Genomic DNA, 21,056 nt, shown 5'->3' on the forward strand with positions numbered 1-21,056 from the left:
TGCCGAAAATCACCGCACTGACGATGGGCCAGCGCCGTGAGCGCCTTCGCACAGGGAGGGGCAGTATGGGAACGTTAGCACGATAAGCGGCATCGGAGCGGGCTGTGGAAGAAGATGACGACGAAGGCGCGATCAGTGGCACGAGCGCGAGCGGCAGTATATGGGAACGCTGGCATGATGGGCGGCGACGGAGCCAGCTGCAGAAGAAGAAGACGACTGCGACGAACGCGCGACCAGTGGCACGAGCGCGTTCGCGAGGTGTAAGATTCGTCGGACGATCCCTCCACTGTCAACCAGATGTAGGAGTCGTCGGACTACCTCGCCGCTGCCACCATTTGAAGGAGTTGAAGGTCGTAGAGAGGAACTCGGTGAACAGGATTTATTTATATATTTTACATTTTAAGCAAGACATACATCGGCAGTCTAGCGCGACTCCCATATGGAGCCCGCAAAACTAACATACAGCAAACAGTTTACGAGTACGCAGCTCACTACTACATTTCGAGCATGACACCGAGCACTCAGCTCGCGACGATGAGCACGACACGAGCACACTCTAGCAGCCGGCAAACGCTGCTTATGAGCTCTCCGCTTGACGTCATAGTTCGACGTCATCGTACGGCGTTACTCTTCGAGGTCCACGTGGACGGAGTCCCAGTGGACGGAAATGTTCGTCCAATCATTGTAAACTTGCCGCCACCCCGCAGAACAGTTTGCGTACACATAGGCACACACATTCCGCCCTTACAAAAATGACTTTAGACTGCCTATAGAAAGTCTATAGACTTCTTATAGACGACCTTTCCTTTCTATAGATTTGGCCTTTTGTTGATACAAAGTCTGTAGACTGTCTATAGACGAAAGTCGATAAAGTTTCTATTTCTTTTTGTCTATACGCAGTCTATAGACAGTCTATAGAAAAAAGTCGATAAGGTGTTTGCTCTTTTTTGCCTACTTCCCCACTATGGACTACCTATAGACGAAAGTCGATACAGCTTCTATCTATTTTTGTCCATACTTTGTCTATAGACTTTCTATAGACGAAAGTCGATAAGGTTTCTATTTCTTTTGTCTACTCGCAGTCTATAGACAGTTTATAGAAAAAAGTCGATAAGGAGTATGTTTCTTTATTGTATCCTTCCCCTCTATGGACTACCTATAGACAAAAGTGGATTACGGTCTCTATCTATTTTTGTCCATACTCTGTCTATAGACTCTCTATATTAGACAGTTAATAATAATAGTCGGCTAAGGTTTCTATTTCTTTTTCTCTCCTGGTGTATTGAATGTCTATATAAGAAAGTCGATAATATGTAATGCCGAGTTCCCATACTCCCCGCCCTCTGCGAAGGCGATGATATGGCACTGGTTCATGCGCGACCGGCACCGCGTGCAACCCCGGCGCGGCGGGCAAACCGTGCAGACTGCTAGTCGTCATTCGGTGCAGCTGCACCGAACGAGGATCGCGGCGGAACAGGCAACGTCCGAGTCACAAAGGTCTTCCAGGCACCCGAAGGCCCTAATCCTGGCTGCTTCCCGGACGTACACTTCGCGAGACCAGCTGGTGAAGGTCAGATGGTGATGATGTGGCAAAGGTGGTGAATAAGTCGCGAAAGCCGGCAGACCAGGTGGTGAATTCACCACCTGGTCTGCCTCTGAGTTGTCGTGGTATTGCATGTCTATAGATTAACAATAGACAAACATCGTTAATCTGGGCCCAACCCGTGTACGCTGTAACCAAGCGCAGGTACCGGTGGATAATACGTAGCTGCGTTTGATATAAGCCACTGAAGTTGTATACTGCTGAGATTGCTGTAGAGCCTATTTGTAGGCATTAGTATACACATAGTGTATACCTCCGCATTTGTTGACCACATGATATGATCTACGTAGTTGGTCTCGGCAATCCCAAGACAGTCTTCACAGTTGTCGCATCACTTTTGCGGCAGTAGAATAAAGCAAGCAAAACGCCGATCCAATTGTTATAATAGTAGTTATGAACGCCAGCTTCAGCTACAAGTGGATTCCAAACAGGCATCGAGCTAACAGCAAGGACACTCGTAATATTTGTAGCTGACAACGCGGACTTTGTGAATGTGCGATGAACCGATGTCGCGCATGTGGTGTTCGCGTTGTGTGTCGTCCGATTCTCGGATACTTTTCACATTTTCTTCATACCTCGGCTGCGTCACTAACATAGGGCGGTGTTTTGTTGACTGATATCCTGCACTATAAACCCATCAAAGTTTCTCATTTACTTAATATAGGTGCCAAATTATCAGAGCCCACCCAGTATTTCGCCGGCGGTATGCCTGGGCAGCCACGCATATGAGTACCTCAATGCTGTACTGATTGCTTTGACCTATCACCAGAACAGAAAATTAGCACTAACATACGTGCGGGCATCACATTTGGTGGTACGCTGGAAGATATGCTACAAGTACGCTGTATTACTAATCGACGCTGGCAATAATGCGTCTGAAACGTTTGAAGGGCCCTGTAATGGCTTTTACAAACAGCGCATTCAAGTTAGCGTTCCAGTCTCATACGATAGCCCACAGCGTTTGTCATACAACCTGCCAGCGCATTTCCTTCGTCCACGAAAAAAGATGAATAATGGTGATAAAGATGAATAAGCCACCCGTTCCGGCGCGCATGGCGCGCCTAGAGAGAGCGAAAAAAAAAATGAAGGAGGAAAAGGCGCTCGCACTCCTCCGAGCGCGCGCGCTCGCGCGCGCGGAGCTCCTGCGCATGCGCGGAGATCTTGCGCATGCGCGGCGGTGCGCCATCTCAACGAGTGCGCCAGGCACGTATACGGTTGTACCGGTGTGCGGTGTCCGCCTGAGCGTTGGTGTCTGTGTATGCGTGTCATCTTTGTGGCATCACACGTCAACTACACTGAACGGTAAGCTTTAGCAAAGATGTTTTGCGTCAATAGCCCATGATTATGTGAGCGCATTTCGTAGCGCGAAGCGGCTGCATGTAGCGCAGGCGACTCGGGTATAGTGTCGGTTTGTCGTTGACATAGTTTCATAACGCGCTCTTGTTCTCGCTTCTACTATACGGAATGTTTTACGGCGAGCGATCGCTCGGGCTTGTTGATTTTCGCATAATAGCTTAGGTGCGTAAAGAAGGAAGCTACACCATGTATTAACTTGATATTGAGCTACCACTAAGCGGATTGTGTATGTTGGGCAGCCAGTGTGGTAGATCTCATTTCGTGGCGCTTGATCCGGCCGCGATGAATGCTGCGCCGCATGTGTAGTGAAATTCTCGTGACACGCTTTACGTATATATCTCGAAATTGTGTTAGCATCGAGAATGTTCTGACAGACACGTATAGTTAAATAACTGCTAACGTACTCGGATGAAAGGCCGTGTTTGCGGGGCATGCATCAGCAGTGTGTGCACTGCCGTTTTCGCATTGTTTTTAAGGTAGCAGTATTTTTAAGGTTTCTGGCAACCAATCGAAATAATTTTGGGAAGTTACAGCAAGCAAAACACGAGACTTGAAGAAATGTCGAGCGAAAATCTCTTAGATTCACCCAATCTATTTATATGCAACCACAAACGCTTTTCGAGCATGAAACCTGCGATAAGCTCAGTCACTCGCAACTTAGCTGAAAAAATTGGAGCACAATAAATTAGTCGCTCCGGGAAGCACTTTTACACGTTTCAGACTGAAGGCATTGCGTTTGACGGTAGTTGGAAGATTTGTTTTTTGTCTCTTTTTTAAACAGTTTAGCAGCAGAAGTTATCTTTCGAGCTATATGAAAAGCGTTAAGCGCCTTTCGATGCTTCGGGGTTATGCAGTTTACGTGCTCTTAATCTCTAGGCAGCTGCTGGTGCAGATTCGCATTGTGCCAGTCGTGCACGGTATGAAGCCCTTGTCGTGCGCAATAAGTGTTCCGGTTTTCATTACTGTTGCATGTAGTGCCGTCATCTTGGACAGACTGCATACTATATGCGCTGTACAAAAGAATAAAGAGCCAGATTATCAATTTGGTGGTCTTTTCTTAGTAGATAACGCACAGATTATTCAAATAATTCAGTGGACATTGCATTTGTTCTACCCTTATTAACACACCTAAGAGATCGTAACATGTTTTAGTTGATAAGTGACCTGATCAGTACGCCCCCATTCATGCGCATTCTACTGAAAGTGTGGCAAATGTATTCATCTCGAAGTATGAGAAAAGAGACAATGCAGACTGTTCTAAGCGGAAATAAATTACAAATGTTAACGTGATTGTTCAAAACTGCAGTCAGTATGCTGAGCATGTTCGATCGGCACGGGCACATTGCTTTAACACCTGAAAAATGTGCACAGTCCAGCAGGGTATCTTTGTTTCAACAATTATTATTATAGGAATCGTTTGGGATTCTCACATTTCTTTCATTTTTATGAGTACACCGTGTGTCACATGAACCTGTCTTGAAACGAAGCGTACCGTTGCTAACACCGGCTACCATTATGGTTGTCTAACTGCTTATCATACTATAATATAACGAAACATCATAATGGTACTGATTAATATTGCCATGTAGTCTTTAGTCATAGGTAAACAAAGTTAACTAGAGGCATAAGTGGTGAGGGCAAATTATATAGAAAACTACTATTGAACCGTAAAAATAACTCATTGTATAAGTTTTCCCTCAAATTGTTGCATTTGTTTTACGCGTGTCTCTGTGTCTTCCGTGCTGTACTCGTGTGGCCATCAATTACGAACTTGCCGAAGCCCTTGTCAGCTTTATTAAACAAGGGATTCAAGTCAGTTGCATCTAATACTACATGTTAAGTGACTGACGTGTTATTCGTTTTATCTAAATATTATGGACTGGCACTACTTGGCAAGCATTAAACCATAGTATTTTTTATTGCACTTAAGCTGCAGGCGTCATAGATTGCCAGAAAATTTTCATGAAAACAGCCAGGAAAGGCTTGGAAAAAGATCGGGAAACTTTAAATTGGCCACATAGGTATGCTGTCTTGTTACATGTCAAAGTTTCCAGAAAGTCTCTGTGTTAAATATATTTTTAAAACGTTTCACTTCATAAAAATTGAAGGAAATTGGTTCTATTTATTGAAAAAAAAGAAAGTTAAGCAGACTGACAAGGCATTTCTTACTCAATACGTTTTTTTTTGCGTTAACTAAACGTCCTGAACCTCGATAGCCTAGAAAAAATTTTCATCTTTCAAAGCACCTTAAATAATTTACTGTGATAGAATTCATTCGAACTATACTATCAGTTCTGTTTCCTAGGAGGTGCATATCTGTCGTGCCATGACACAAAGTGCTCGTGTGGTATTTCGGGTGCTCATGTGGTATACCTAACTTGGAAACCTGTTAGCATGCCCAAGAGGCCTCATTACCTGCAAGAAATTAAGGTACCATATCAATACAATCAACCCATCCGCCATCTGTTGAAGTTATGGCCAATGACCCATTCATTTAAAAGTATGAGAAATACATTTCAATGTGTACTAAGCAAAATAAATTACAATCTTAGGCATGACACTGGGAATATTCCAGTCACGTCTCCTGAAAACATCCCTCTGCACGGGCATACTTAACTACCAGCCAAAAGAACTGTACAGACAGCCCAACTGGGTAACGTTTCCGCAATAAATATAGGGACCATTTGGGATAAGTACATTAATGCATCATATATGAACTTGTCATAAAAGGGAACATACTGTTGCTGACACGAGCAGCAGTTGTGACTGTTTAATTGTTCCCCATACCATGCAATAGAACATTGCATAAAGGTACTGATTTGTATTGACAAGCAGCCATTAGTCATAGTTAAACCGCATTAAGTATTGACTTAGATGGTTTGAGTAAATATATTCAGCTGCTTAATGAACACACAAAGAATACACATCTGTTATTTTTGCCTCATATTGCTGCATGTACTTATTTGCAGCATACACCTGCAGCACCTTTGGGACTAATGACACAAAGGTCAAGGCCAGCCTGGCGACCATGCTTGCCAAGGAGTAGTGTAAATATTTAATCTGTTTCCATAATAGCATAAGACAAGAATTTAAGGAATTCATGTATTATATCGAGCAATAAAAACGGTTAATGTATTGCCGGTGCATTTGTTTTATTTTTTTGCACTGCATGATTCAGCACTATATAAATTCTTTCTGTTTATGCAACATATATGAAAGTACAGCTGGTTCAGGAGCTTTATTAATCTACTAACGGTAATGCATAAGTGCAGATGAAAAGGAACAGGTGCACATGCATAATATCTGCATTCCATGCATTTCATATCTATAAAATGAAATGAAATACATTCAAAACGTTTTGCTACCGCATGTAATGAAAAATGTAAACTAACTTGTAGATAGCCGCTATGGAGTTAATGGCCTTATACACTCTTTGTAGACTTGTCTATAAAATGTCTGTGTCTAGAGTGTCTATAAATTAATGAAAATGCATGTTTGTTGGCAAGTGTATGCAGAATGTCATAGAAAAAAGTGTATTGGATTATAAAGTTCTGTTTTTGTAGACTGAAGTCTATAGAATGTCTATAGTATATATACATTTGTCTGTAGACATTCCATAGACTTCAGTCTACAAAAGTAGAACTGTAAGCCTATACACTTGCCCATAGACACTATGCAGACAACTGTCTACAAACATGAATTTTAATTAATCCATTGCTTAAATGATATTGCGCGACATAAAAAACGACACGGACGTGAAAGAAGACGACACACCAAGCGCAAACTTTCAACTAAGTTTATTGTGCCACTGCGTCATTTTATACATGGCATGCACGTAAGTCGCGCATGCGCTTACACGGAAATGAAGTGCGAAATCATGTAACATGGTTACGTGTCGTGTGATGCCGCGTCCAAGTAACGTAATTCTTTTTCTGTGAGAGCTAGAGACGGGAAGCTGACACACGCATCACCCAATTTCGCGATCATCTGTGCTTCAGATATCTCACGGATGAGCTGCGTGCTGCCACGGGAAACAATCGTACATTGATCCTCAAGAGGTTTGCACCCATGATCGCGACAGTGAATCGCAAAGAACTCAGAATCTGTGATTTAATTTTTGAAGTCACATTCTGACCGTGGTCTTCAGGCGTTTTCCATTGATGTAAAGGATCTGTATTATTCCTTGCCGCATAGAAGCGTACTGTCCTGTGTTGAGCAATGTATAGATAAGTATGGTGCTGTTTCCTTCCAGAATGAGGCCGGCATGTCTTGCAGTCAATTTTTAGAATTTTTACAGATTTATCTTAATTCCACCTTTATCACTTGGGATAACCAATGTTTTTTGCAGAAGAGCGGAGTTTGTATTGGCTCTTGCATTGCTCCCATTCTTAGTGACTTGTTTTTATCCTGTTTAGACCATGACATTTCTTTACAAGTGCAAGGCACTGCAGTTTTTAAAACTTTTAGATACGTTGATGACTTTTTAATTTTCATTGACTGCTCTTCTGATGCCTTCATTCTGGAAGCTAAGAAAGCGTTAGAAACGTTTCAGAAGTGCTTAGCCCCCCTTCAAACTACTCATGAGATGCCGGCAGATAGGTCTCTTCGTTTTCTTGATCTTCGCCTGAATTTTCAGGACTGCCACACGTGTTGGTCGTACGAGCCGCGAGCCAACAAACCACTTCTGCCGTATACGTCCGCACATTCTAAGCTTGTTAAGCGGGCCATTGTCAGTTTGTGCTTCAAGAATGCCCTTAGCAAGTCTTGCTGCCATGTTGTGGACGTAAGCTTAGAAGCGCAAACTTTACGGTTGTCCTTGGCTGGATATCCCAGGGTGGTGCTAGTGTCTGTCGCGGAACGCATCTTAAGAGAAGCGCGATCCAGAACGCAAAAGTCAGTTGCCGATGCCCCTCCTGGCACACGCCCTAAAGTTAGTGTCATACCTTACATGCACGGGATATCCCACAACTTGAAAAAGATTGCCCAAAGAGCGAATGTAAGAGTTGTTTTTTCTGCTCCCGACAAGCTCGGCAGGCTTTGCAGGCTGACGGATCCAAATGCCGTCCCTTCCGATAAATGCAGAAAGCATCACCGAAAAAAGTTTGTCGAGTGTGTACACCGGGTGGTGTACAGCCTTCCGCTTTCTTGTGGCAAGAAATACATAGGACAAACTGGGCGTTGCCTCAATGATCGGCTCCGTGAGCACAGCAACAATGTTAAAAACGGCTCTGGTGGTTTCTTGGCGATCCACTGTCGCGATCATGGGTGCAAACCTCTTGAGGATCAATGTACGATTGTTTCCCGTGGCAGCACGCAGCTCATCCGTGAGATATCTGAAGCACAGATGATCGCGAAATTGGGTGATGCGTGTGTCAGCTTCCCGTCTCTAGCTCTCACAGAAAAAGAATTACGTTACTTGGACGCGGCATCACACGACACGTAACCATGTTACATGATTTCGCACTTCATTTCCGTGTAAGCGCATGCGCGATTTACGTGCATGCCATGTATAAAATGACGCAGTGGCACAATAAACTTAGTTGAAAGTTTGCGCTTGGTGTGTCGTCTTCTTTCACGTCCGTGTCGTTTTTTATGTCGCGCAATATCATTTAAGCAATGGATTACCAACTTGCCCGGAATGCTGCTCTCATTAATTAATCCATAGGCACTCTAGACTCAGACTTTTTATAGACTAGTCCATAAAAAGTGTATGGCCATAAGTCTATAGGCAGTCTACAGACTTAGACTTTTTATAGACTAGTCTATAAAAAGTGTATGGCCATAAGTCTACATACAGTCTATAGACAGTGTATAGACAGTCTATAGACTCAGACTTTTTATAGACCAGTCTATAAAAAGTGTGCGGCCATAAATCTATAGACTGTCTATAGACCAGTCTAAAGAAATGACTATAGACAGTCTATAGACTTCTTAGACAAATGTCTATGGACTGTCTATGGACTTTGTATAAAATTTTTGTAAGGGCGATGTCCGGCGCCGACGTCAGAGGGCTTCGTGGAACTCTGCTCCATCCCCGGTGGCGCTACCGAGTACCACATTCCTGAGCTGACCGCGCGCCACGTGGCTACCAGTCATCCGCAGTTCTCTGAAGGGCGCTCCGTCTGGGGGGCTTGGAACACGTGCAGCGGGCTGAAAGCTGGAACGTTGCCACCCCGTACGGCCATTCCTAACAGCTCCTCCACGGCCTGGAAAATCTCGCCTGGCCAGTGCTGGCAACCGCTGGGTAGGAAGAGAATGGCTGGCGAGCAAGATGACGGCTTTGCTCTCTGCAACCCCTGCGTACTTCGAATGCCTTCAACCATCTTATCACAACTGGCACAGAAGAGTCGACCCGGCAACACAATACCGCTCAGCGTTCAAACGCCCGGAATTAGCTCCTAACCCACCAGGCTTCCTACCACAATCTTCATGCAAGTCACTCAACTGGAAATCCCAAATTTTACCCCAAAATTTCGTGCCGCCAAAGCGAGCGTTCACGTTCCTCCTGAGTTCGACCAAACCCGACCGTCGCGCTGCACCAGAGCAAAGGTTTACGCAGAATTAAACTGAAGGCTTTCAAACACCAATACCCAAACATAACTTAAGCAGCTTAACTTCACGAACAGCCTGTTCTTACCCTATCGCAGTGGCGTACTTATTTCATGTACTGCTGCCACTGAACCGTCTGGCCAACTCCACAGGTACGTCATCACAAACGTGCTAAGTTTGTGGTCCCTATTCCGAACACGTGCTTGCATCATACAAAGTTTTCATCATGCTGACTCACATTTGTTCCTTTAATCCACACAGGACACGTTTCTTAAACAAACAACCACACTTGCGTAACTTACGCAACACAGAGGAACCTTTGAACAAATGTGTCTTTTACTAACTAGCTCTTCGCACGCGTACTAGAGAAGTCAGAATACGGCTGCCCTCGACACACACGAGCAACCCAGTCATCAACGTTCTGCTTCCTTCCGTCGGCGCAGGACACGCGCTAATGGACCTAAGAGCTCTTTTCAGTGCAAATCACACACTTATTGAAAATCTACGCGCTTAACCTTAGAAAATTCAAAAACACTTAAAAAGAAAGAAGGTTAAATAACACACACGCGCGTTACGATAGGCCTCTCAACGATAACGTTGACCTTCAGGTTACTCACGCATACACAAAAAAAGAAAGCCTTCGTACTTATTAATGAACACCTCGCGAGACTACAGGTTTACTTTAAACACGTCTTTGAAATCTCAAGCTTCTCAAACAAAACATAAACAGAGCTCATACCTTACATATTGAAAGAAATCCTAGTCTCAAATCGCGAAAATTTGCAAGTGTTCAAAAAGAAAACAAAACAACACGTTTTCCTACTACGGAAGCTATCTTGGCCTCCCGTTCCCGATTGCTTACGACTAACTCATACTTTCAGCCGTACCCGAGGTGGCCGCGGTTCGAAAGCCGTTCTGGCTGCCGAGGAACAACAAAAGGGCTGATTCACTATCAGCTCCCCCAAGACGTTACAGCCCCCTGCCAATTTGCGTCCTGGCGCCCCGCTTTCATTATGACCTCGACTGACCGCGTCGTACTCCCCACCTGGTCTCGTACTGCCACCTTGCGCTTCTTTGTACTGCACGCTGAGCTTCGAAGAGAACGAATGAACGACGAGGAATTTAACTGCCCCGTGCCCTTTGTCCGCGTCCATGCAGAACATGCTTCTCGGTCTCCCTTTGACCGGTGGCTCGAACGTGTTTGATGCGTCAACATCGTCCGTGACGACCGCACCTGTCTTTTCTCCGCGCCCTGCCCTTCTGGGTCTCTCGCCGTATTTGGCGGCGCTACATTAGTCAGCGCATTCCGATCTTTTCGGCGCTTTCTCTTTGACTTCTCTTTCATGCCGTCATCTCGCGCCTCGTGCTGACCGTTACACATCTGGTCGGCCCAGATCGGTCTCTTACCCGCACAGTCTGATTGATTTTCATTTAAATCAACATTCTCTCTGCCTCGACTGGCGGACAGCTCAACCGACTCTGGCACGATGCAGCAGGCTTTACTCGAGTTATGCAACTCGCACTCTTGCGAACTGCCCTCTACTGCATTGCCCAGCTCACGCTGTGCATCGACACACAGCCCGTCGGTCTCGATCGCTGTCTCACGCGCACAGTCCGAATGATTCCTAATTAAATCATCCCTCTCTAGGCTACCTAGACTGGCGGAGAGCCGTACCGATCCCTGGACAATGCAGTTGTTCTCTTGTGAACTACGGAGCTTGCCATACCGAGAACTACTCTCAACTGCATCGTCCAGCTGGCACATTACTTCTGCACGCAGATCTGACTCGACATGGGTGCTCGCGTCTGTCAAGTCCGTAGTATTCTGTACCTCGCTAACGACCTCGCTACCATAAGATGCCACGCACACGCGCGGTAACTGTGCCAATTTGTTCGCAGCTGGCCTAGCTGTCCTACAGTCCTCTGTTGGCACCGCACCTCGTCGCTCTCACTCTGGCCTTTAACGGCCTCTGCTGCCACTAAGGCATCGTTAGCTGCTAGCACTTCCAGTTCACTTATGAATGTGCTGCTATTTTCACAGGTACTACTACTCTCGGCTTTCGAACAAACTCTGCTATCTACTTACTGCCATTTTCGCTGCGTGCAGCCTACAGATTTCTCAAGCCGCTGCTGACTTTGCTCGATGAACTGCTGAAAACCTTCAATCTCTTTGTTTAATACCTCAATGTACTGCCTCGTTACTTCTGTTAGGCCTTCTTCCTGTGAAATGCTTTTGAGTTTCTGCCTTGCTTTTTCCTGTTCTTGCTTAAATTCTTCCTTTTCATACCTAATTGCTTCCTATTCCCGTTTTTTTCTTAAAATTCGGTGACCCATTTTTTCTATGAATTTCGAATCATTGTTACTTTCTAGAATTGCCTTACGAATTTCTGATTCCGTCAAGTCCTCCTCTACGTTCACCTCGATCTCTTCACACAACCACAACAGGTCAGCTCCCGTCAAACACTTTAGGACCATGGTCGCTACTTTAAGCTTTGGCTTTGCTGTCACACAATACTTGTTGCGATACTCACGCAAATCAAAATACAAGTAAAAGATCCCCAGCGAATCCAATCCAAAAACACAGAGAAATTGAAGCCTGGTAAATCTTACAGCCACAACCAAACGCTTACCCACTGAAGCAGCACCATATCACCAGTCCTTCCCCGCCGTCTCCAGTCAGTTGCAAGAGGTGGTCAATCTCAAGTCGCCTCCAACTTGATCAGGATGCCGGTCGGTCACCATGTGCCAACGTTCGTCAGCTGCCGTTGCTGTCTCCAAGTCGTAGGCCGATTTACGAGCCGTAGGGCAATCTCACCACTGCCATTCAGTTATAAGATTCGTCGGACGATCCCACCGCTGTCAACTACCTCGCCGCTGCCACCATTTGAAGGAGTTGAAGGTCGTAGAGAGGAACTTGCTCAACAGGATTTATTTACATATTTTACATTTTAAGCAAGACATACATAGGCAGTCTAGCGTGACTCCCATATGGAGCCCGCGAAACTAACATACAGCAAACAGTTTACGAGCACACAGCTCACTACTACATTTCGAGCATGACACCGAGCACTCAGCTCCCGACGACGAGCACAACACGAGCACACTCTAGCAGCCGGCAAACGCTGCTTATAAGCTCTCCGCCTGACATCATAGCTCGACGTCATCGTTCGGCGTCACTCTTCGAGGTCCACGTGGACAGAGTCCCAGTTGACGGAAACGTTCGTCCAATCACTGTAAACTTGCCGCCGCCCGCAGAACAGTTTACGCACACATAGGCACACACATTCCGATGTCCGGCACCGACGACAGAGGGGCGCCGTTCCGCGGAACAGTTTACGTACATATAGGCACACACATTCCGATGTCCGGCGCCGACGTCAGAGGGCTTCGTAGAACTCTGCTCCGTCCCCGGTGGCGCTGCCGAGTACCACATTCCTGAGCTTACCGTGCGCCACGTGGCTGCTGTTCATCCGCAGTTCTCTGAAGGGCGCCCCGTCTGGGGGGCTTGGAACACGTGCAGCAGGCTGAAAGCTGGTACGTTGCCACCCCGTACGGCCATTCCTAACAGTGGTTACGCTGAGGGGCGCCGGCGACCCAGCTGTGGAAGAAGACGACGACGAAGGCGCGATTAGTGGCACGAGCCATTGCTGACGATAATAATTTTGCTCGCACATATGAAAAATCACAGGGTCTCTTAAGATTTCTCGTAAGGGGTGAACAGCGAAAGCCTATTTTCCTCCTCCTATCATTCGCCTCTTCGCTTTCTTTTCATTAGTCATTACTGCTCATTACTAAGTATTTTAATCATTTGTAATCAATTGTGGTCATTGCAAGCCGTTGTTAGACATGTTGGTCATATCCTAGTAACCAGTAGTCATTACAAACCATTTCAGCCATTGTTAGTCATTGCTGGTCATTACTAAGCATGGTTAGCCATTTCTAATCAAATGTAGTCGTTACAATTCGTCGTTGGACTTATTGGTCATTTCATAGCCATTTCAGTCATTACTACTTTTGTCTAGACATTTCTAGTGATTTCTAATCAATTATGGTCATTACAAGACGTCGTTAGACATGTTCGTCATTTCGGAGTAATTAGTTGTCATTATAAGTCATTAGTCCTTATTAACATCTACCAATCTCTACTATAACGTTATCATTCACTAACTGTCACTCTCAATCATTTTTCAGTCTTTAATGTGTCTCATATGGCGTGATGACACTTCGGAAGACACTCCGGCGGTCAGGACTGCTGACAAAACCTTGACCATGAGCCCAGAAAGGCTTTCGTCTTAAAATTTCACGGAACCCTGCCCATAAAGAGCTTCGCTGTAAAACGTTGCCGTTGAAGCCTCAGCGGAAACCACCGGGAGCAACATGCGCCCAACGTATGTGCTGTTTCTTGCGGCGGCGCCCTGCGTAGCCGAACATTAAAGGGCCGTTTATAGTCCGACGTAACACCCGCGCGCGCGCGCACGCAACGTCGCGTCGGCGAAAACGACACCGGCGCAGCTAACGTAACCGGCGGCTTCCAACGCGCCCCGACGGGCCCGGCGCCGGTATCGCTCCTGAGCCATTCGCGCGTCGAAGTCGGCGGAACCACAATGGCACCACCACCACCTCGCACCACAATGCATTGCGCGCGAAGAAAAAGGCGCGAACACAACTCCGCAGACGGCGCGCGACTTGGCGAACCTTCTGCGCATGCTCCGAAGATAGCAGCCTACGGCGCGCGCGTAGGCTGCTATAGAGGGGATGGCATCTCGGCTGGCGCAGCGCAACCGACGTCACGTGACTGACCGCGAACCACGCTCGCCCGCGCGCCGATAACGTCGGACTATAAACAGGTCTTTAGAGCAACGAGCCGCCCGCGCTTGTCGGAACACCGGCAGCACGTTTTCTTGTTACACCGTGTCATCGTGTCATTTAACGAGCCCTTTGGACCAATCATAATTCACTTATGGGCGATAGAAATGGGACCAATCAGCCTCAGTGCTGCGGCTCAGGTGGCGCTGTGGCAGCGAGATGCACGATATTAAAACCGTGGGAACGATGCTGCGATAGCGCACTGTTGTTACTGCGGCTGCATTTCCCAGTTGCGAGGCGCCAGTGAGTCTTCACCTCAGACGGGCTGTCGCTACATTGAAGCGACTGCCAACACACTTTGAATACAAGTAAGTGGTTTTGATTCAGCACTATAACCTCCGTTGCGCTTCGGACCCTACTCTCCCTTTGTCCTTGCCCTGCTACCGCGAAGAATTAAGCGGATGCCATGCGCTGTGGGCAACGCTTTAAGGGAAGCTTTTCGTGGTGTTTGCCGGCAGCGCTGTTCTTGTTTAACAGCCGTTTTTAAGCTCTTGAGTACGCGCCGAATTCGGGCGAATTTTCACCCTGAAACACCTCGCTCAACGTAGCCTTGTGGCTCACCAACACAGCCGACGCGCACGGCGGAAATCAGTCTGTCACGCACACTGCCCACTGAAGTGAACTTGTCCTACACGAAGCCTTTCTCCAAGTACTTGTCTCAGGCCAGTAAACGGGACGACCAGGTTCACCTGCTGTCATAATGCGTGTGTCGGCGCCGTCAAGCTTCGCGATACGAGGAAAGTGTGCTCTTGCGTTCAAAGCCAGTCCTTGCTGCGTATGAGCGCCGGTTCACTTAGCATTTACGAGCCAGCATGAACAGCAAACCACGCTTCCTACTCCGCTCGACGCTTCTTTCGAGATTCCGTCTCCTCGAAACTCTGTGCATGCCTCAGCCCTATTTTGTTTACGTAAGAGCTCGCGTCTGCGCTCAATGTGTAATGCCGCTGGTTTTCCCAGTTCTGTTTTCACTTCCACCCAGATGACCCCATCCTGCAAGACAAAGCCTCGCTTTATATACGCTGATAAATATGGTGTTTCTCGTCCCGTAAGCATGGAGTGCCAAGTCGACAGGCGCCGTGACGAGAACCTAATACTGTCACTTTAAATGCTATCGCAGCCCGGGTGCTCCCAGCGATGCACAGGCGGGCCAAACACACGGTTTCGGCGGAACCATCTGGGTCTGCAAGCGAGGAGCTTCCGCCACCCCTTCAGGCAGAACGTCACCTGGACGCACACCTTGCTCCAAGTGAGCCTTTATATTTTTATTGGTTCAGTTCGAATAGCGAACATTTCGAATTCATTACGAATACTCGATAGAAACTACTTTCAACCTCGAATAACGACTACATACAAATTTCATACAATTTCGGATGAAATGCTTTCGTACAGGGTTTGCAAAATATATTTGCATTTTCGTTGCACGTAATGCACTTCAAAACCAGGCCACAAATGTAATAACTTTTCCATTCTGCACCAAAACCTACCAGATATTGGTGCAGGCAAACAAAGTCGCGCGGTCGTGTTTTATCTCATCATTATTTCGCAACCGCGATATTCTCGGCCATAGCGGTAGCAAGTGGTATATCTCGCTTCTGTGTATAAGCACTGAGCACGTGCTCACGTGCTATGCAATGCAGCATCCACAATTGTTTGGACGCTCGCCCCATTCCTAAACGTAACGCGGTCACCAAATGGTTTCGGACACTACTAAACTCGCGGACAACTTTCTGTGGCAGTGGAGGGAGAGCTACGGGTGCGTGGTTGCTGCACAGTGTTACGGCGCGAAGTAGTCCGCCAGCATATGACAGTGCTTTAGGTTGCTCGGGACAGCCGCTGAATCGACGCAGCTTCATGCGCGGCCATTTCGCGTTTGCCCAGACGCGGCAGGGAAAAGCCGCAAAATAACTTTTACAATAAGTGGTGTTTTTCTTATTTAACTGTTGACATTAAGGTGCCTATGTATTTCTTGTCCAACTTAGACTAATGTGGATGAAACACGCAGGACTCTTTTCAGAAGAGCTCTCGTTTTGCCGCGCTTTCCCTCCGTAGCTTTCCCTTCATTGCCACAGATAGTCATCCGCGAATGTAGGGGGTGTTATTCTTTTCAATTTTGTCGCAAGCATGGGGCGACATGTAGAAAGGCACGAAGACAAGGTCAACAGACATGGCTGTTAAATTTATTCGGTGAATAAATGCTTATTTCTCTATCCTGTCTTCTTTCTGTTTCTTATTCACTTAATATGCATCCTTATCATATCTTCACGCGCAATCTGCTTTCCTCACGGCGGGAACGCGCATGCGCCCTGCCTAGCGGATTAGTCGCGAAACCTTTTGCAAGGGTCACGCACGCGCGGCCACGCTGCCCGACATCGGGGGAAAGTCCCCCGAAAAAAAATTTAAAACCCTCTCGAACGCTCTGCTGCACACACTCGTGCCGTGAACCACGTTGTAACGCCACTGGTGGCTTGACGTCGGTACGGTGCCGAAAACGTGCGTAGCGTGTAAGACAATTCCATTTCAAAACAGACGGGGGCCAGGGATTTGTCCGGACTGCACCATGAGCCACTAGTCGCATCTCATTGATAGCTAGTCAATATAACGGGAAAACCCTTGCGGTGACACTCGAGAACACCACGTTGTAGAGACATTCTTCTTGCAGCGTCGGCTCTCACTTGTTAGTGTGGCAGCACGTGCCTGACTTCACGTACTCGTTTAAGGCGCGGTAACACTAGGCCGACACGAAACCAACACGCTCACGCCAGCGCGAGGCGGACTACCAGGCCAACAACGATCCAACCGACCAGCGCGATTTGTCGTACTGAGACAGAATTTCTTGCCGATGGCACCGATAAAATCAGCGTGCCGACCATTGTTCGACCGCGCAATAGGCCGTCGGGCCTACATCGCGATAGCTGCACCACCTAGTATACATAATTAATCGCGCTAAAAATGAGTCGAACCGTAGCTAAGTTGAAATGAATCGGTTTCGACCCTCTGAAGCCGTATACATCAAGTTTCAGCCAATGTTGATCCTGTTCAGCGGAGGAGGCCTGGCGCCTTCGAGTACGTGGCCCCGCTAACGGCTGACTTGAACTAAAGAGTAAGCAGGTCGGACGAAGGAAACAGCTGCCACTATCAACTCAACAATACTATCCCAGAGGGTTTTCATCACGAAAGATGTATGTACTACTCGTCAGTTCGCACGGCGCGAACACATTGAGTGGCAAGCGGCGACACAGCGTTGTGCCGACATCCGTATACACGTCCCCGTTCCCGAAGGCTGCCGGTCGCGTTCGCTACGTAGGTGGGTGGGTCTTTACGTGTTCATATGCTAACCCATATCTTAATTCCAAAGCTGCACTGTTTACCTCTGTGTCAAATGCGAAAAATAGACGCACAGTGCGTTCGGTACAGCAGCTCCGATATATACACAACGGTGTCACCGATGTGATCCATGATGGAATGTGTAAGCGTGACTGAACAAGGACGTAGAAAGAAACAGGTACACAAAGACAGCGCTAAAACTTTCGACTAGATTTGATTTTCGCGCTCATCGATAAATCCCAACGAGCGGAAACAAACGAGACGGCAAAAGAATTCTGTGGTGCATGTCGCTGAGCCGCATAGGTTTCCAAGGCACGATCGCAACAAACACTGCAATAGTTACAACAATAAATTGAGGACTCGCATCTCTTCAGGGAGCAACACTGATGGCTGATCGTTACGCTGGCGCCGGAACCCTTAGGGCCCGTACATGGTCAGTCCGCCCGTCCGTTCCGCCCGCTTGCGTATGGCTCTCTACTGGTGAGCGAGGAGCGGACGCAAGTTTCCCGTCCGGCCGCCTGCTCGTCTCTCATTGGCTGGTCCGAGGCGGATAGTTCGGCTGTCGTCACAGCAAACATGGCGCGTACTCGAAGCGAAGCTATGGCGAAGCGGGGACGCAAGGCCTAGGCTACAGCCGCGTCAGAAACAGTCTATTTTTTTACTCCTTTTTGTGGTTTTTACCAGAGATATGTGGCACCCACGGAAATAGTCATCGGAAGCAGCAAGCCGGTGTACGCTTCCAGACCTCATCAGTGCGTGCGATCGCCAACAGAAACAGACGGAGCGCAGGAAGTGTGTGTTGTGTTTACGAGAGCGTCGGAAGAAATAGTTGAAGCCGTCGACTTCGTGATTTTTAGAGCGCAGCTCTTTGGCGCCCGTTCCTGGGTTTCGCGTCGTCGTCGGCGTTGTCGTCGTCGTCGGCGTTGTCGTCGGCCTCGTAACCAGCTCGCCGACGAATCTGCTGCTCCGCCGCCGCGCATGCGCGCTGTCGGCTCTCCGTGCGAGGGAGGATGATGGAAGAGAGGAGGAGAGACTGTGGAGGAGGGCTGGCTACACAAATGGCTCTTTGGCGTCCGTTCCTGGGTTTCGCGTCGTCGTCGGCCTCGTAACCAGCTCGCCGACGAATCTGCTCCGCCGCCGCGCATGCGCGCTGTCGGCTCTCCGGGCGAGGGAGGATGATGGAAGGGAGGAGGAGAGACTGTGGAGGAGGGCTGGCTACACAAATGGCTCTTTGGCGTCCGTTCCTGGGTTTCGCGTCGTCGTCGGCGTTATCATCGGCCTCGTAACCAGCTCCGCCCCCCTTTCATCCCCCCCAGCGCTAGCAGCGACCGACTGACACCGCCTTCGTGAGTCCGCTACCGCACTCACGAAAGACGTCGTGCACTTCCTGCAACTCGCATTAACCGTCCATCGATCCACACCGATGTTAGAAGTGGGGGACTTTAATGTTGACATAAAGACAAACAGCAATTTCCTAACACTTATGCGGGAGAACATCCCGTTCCTCTCGCTCGTAACGCGTCCCACGGCTGTGACAACCTCGCGAGGCACTTGTACAGATCTCGTCTTTGAGAATCAAGCATTGGTGTACCAAGTCGAACATATATCAGTCTATTTCTCCGACCACAAAGCTTCCTTCATGACTATCAAGAACTGTTAGTGGAGTCTTTGTTAAAGGAATACGTGTGAAAAAACATTCTGTGATAGCGCATACATGTGTTACTCGATTTCTTTGCCTCAATCTATCGAAAAGGTGAAACAGCTTATTTGCTGCGCTCAAATTTCGCATTAGGAAGTAACGTAATCGTCGGTAATTTTTTTGTTCCATGCTTCGCGTGCGTGTCGCAAACGAGAAGTCCATCACATACACGTGCATTCTGAGCAGCAGGACAAATGTTAAGTGCGTGCCGAAATAAGTAGCGTCCGATTAGCGCACCCAGCGAACACGATTGCTTTCTGTTCTGTGTATTCGGATCGTTGCCGCGAAGTAGTCGACGCCAGCCCTTCGAAACTTTCAGAAGTAATGATACGATGCGATAAGTTTTTGTCGCCTCGTTATCGCTGCCATTCTGCGTGTGCTATACTGTGCGTGAGCCGCTTTGCCGGCTGCGACGCGCCAAGGTGACCGCGACGTTCGACCTGTGCTCTTGCTGTTATGAAGTGCGTTCGCAAACTACAAATCGTGATATGTATGTGCGATGTGTCGCAGCGTTGCTGGGTGTAGAAGTGCTCGTTCTACGCGATGTGCGTTTGCTCGGAAGTGAACGGTGCAGAAGCGTTGCCGATCGCGTTTTCATATTTAGTGCCCTTACAGATAAGCCCTATCACACAGGCCTTTTCTGCTTCGTACATCTATCGTTTCTTTCAAAAGTTGTTACTGCATGGTTGTAGATGCTTCAATCGGTGGGGGGAAATTAGAGAACATCATAATAATTGCATACGTCAAGACGTTCAGCGCTGTCGTAATATGTGGACGCGCCTGAGAGCACTAATGTCATGAATGCCAATTTCTGGCAGCCTTGATTTTCATAATGTGGACACTAGTGTGCAGATCAACAATTTCTAGATTTCATGAAGTAAATTGCTTTATATTTTGTGATGCAAGCGGCTTACATAGCCAAAAATCTGTTCTGCTTGTTTTTGACTAGTGACTAAGCAGTCTGTTTGTGAAGACACAAGTGGCATGGTAGATGAATATGTTACAGGTAAGAACTGGATACTACCTTCTTATTAACTAAAAATTTTACATTTGCTGACAAAAAGCACTACGAATGTTAAAATGAACACGTGGGACGAGTTGCAACTAGTAATTGTCACAGGTATGGCGTTATATAATATTCTGCTAGCAGCCAGCAGAACTGCGTGAAATTTTGCCCAGAGTTGTTTCTTCCTCACTGGCCAGCCATGGTCACGTTACTAATGCAGGCAGAATTGGGTAAGGTAAAGTTTGTGGTTACTTTGTTTATCCACCCTGTTTGATTATCTGGTATGTGTTGCCTGTTTTGCCACGAGCCTTCAGTTTAAAGCAAACAATAGCACAAGTACCGGCATTATATGCCTGATAAGTGCTTCATTTTCTTTCCTCGTGTTCATTCTGCCAACAGTCATTAGCAAATAATGTGCATTAATCTGACTTTGGCCTGTAAAGTATGTCTATTAAATGTTTTTCTTCTGCACTTTCATCTGCCAGTAAGTTTACAGCTACCTATCATTCATGGGTGTGGGATGTTGGACGCTATAAGTGGCTCTGATTTTTTTTTTTGAATAGGCCACGATTCCACACATTAACTGAACCATTTTCAGCTGCGCTGCCAGACTATAGAAAGGGGCACCTCGCCTCTTGTCATTCTTTAGCTTG

General features: G+C 47.3%; 1 protein-coding gene and 1 long non-coding RNA gene across 6 annotated transcripts in view; both read left to right on the plus strand.

The window, feature by feature from the left end:
* Positions 1 to 2,809: 2,809 nt before the first annotated feature.
* On the plus strand, positions 2,810 to 6,099 carry LOC135903243 (uncharacterized). The gene is made up of 2 exons (XR_010564762.2): positions 2,810 to 2,905; positions 5,929 to 6,099. It is a non-coding gene; the product is annotated as an uncharacterized lncRNA (long non-coding RNA).
* An 8,353-nt stretch (positions 6,100 to 14,452) lies between these two features.
* Positions 14,453 to 21,056, plus strand: part of LOC135912995 (kinesin-like protein KIF20A) — a 35,531-nt gene continuing 28,927 nt past the window's right edge. Inside the window, exons 1-3 of one of the 5 annotated variants that reach the window (XM_070528660.1) lie at positions 14,454 to 14,682; positions 15,492 to 15,620; positions 20,347 to 20,403. The gene's annotated coding sequence lies outside the window, so the exon portion shown is untranslated. Of the gene's footprint in view, positions 14,683 to 15,491; positions 15,621 to 20,346; positions 20,404 to 21,056 lie in introns of all 5 variants that reach the window. The other 4 variants (XM_065445603.2, XM_065445602.2, XM_065445599.2 and 1 more) reach the window with 4 other exon arrangements.

Source organism: Dermacentor albipictus, unplaced genomic scaffold, assembly GCF_038994185.2.
Source record: "Dermacentor albipictus isolate Rhodes 1998 colony unplaced genomic scaffold, USDA_Dalb.pri_finalv2 scaffold_13, whole genome shotgun sequence".
NCBI lineage: Eukaryota > Metazoa > Arthropoda > Arachnida > Ixodida > Ixodidae > Dermacentor > Dermacentor albipictus.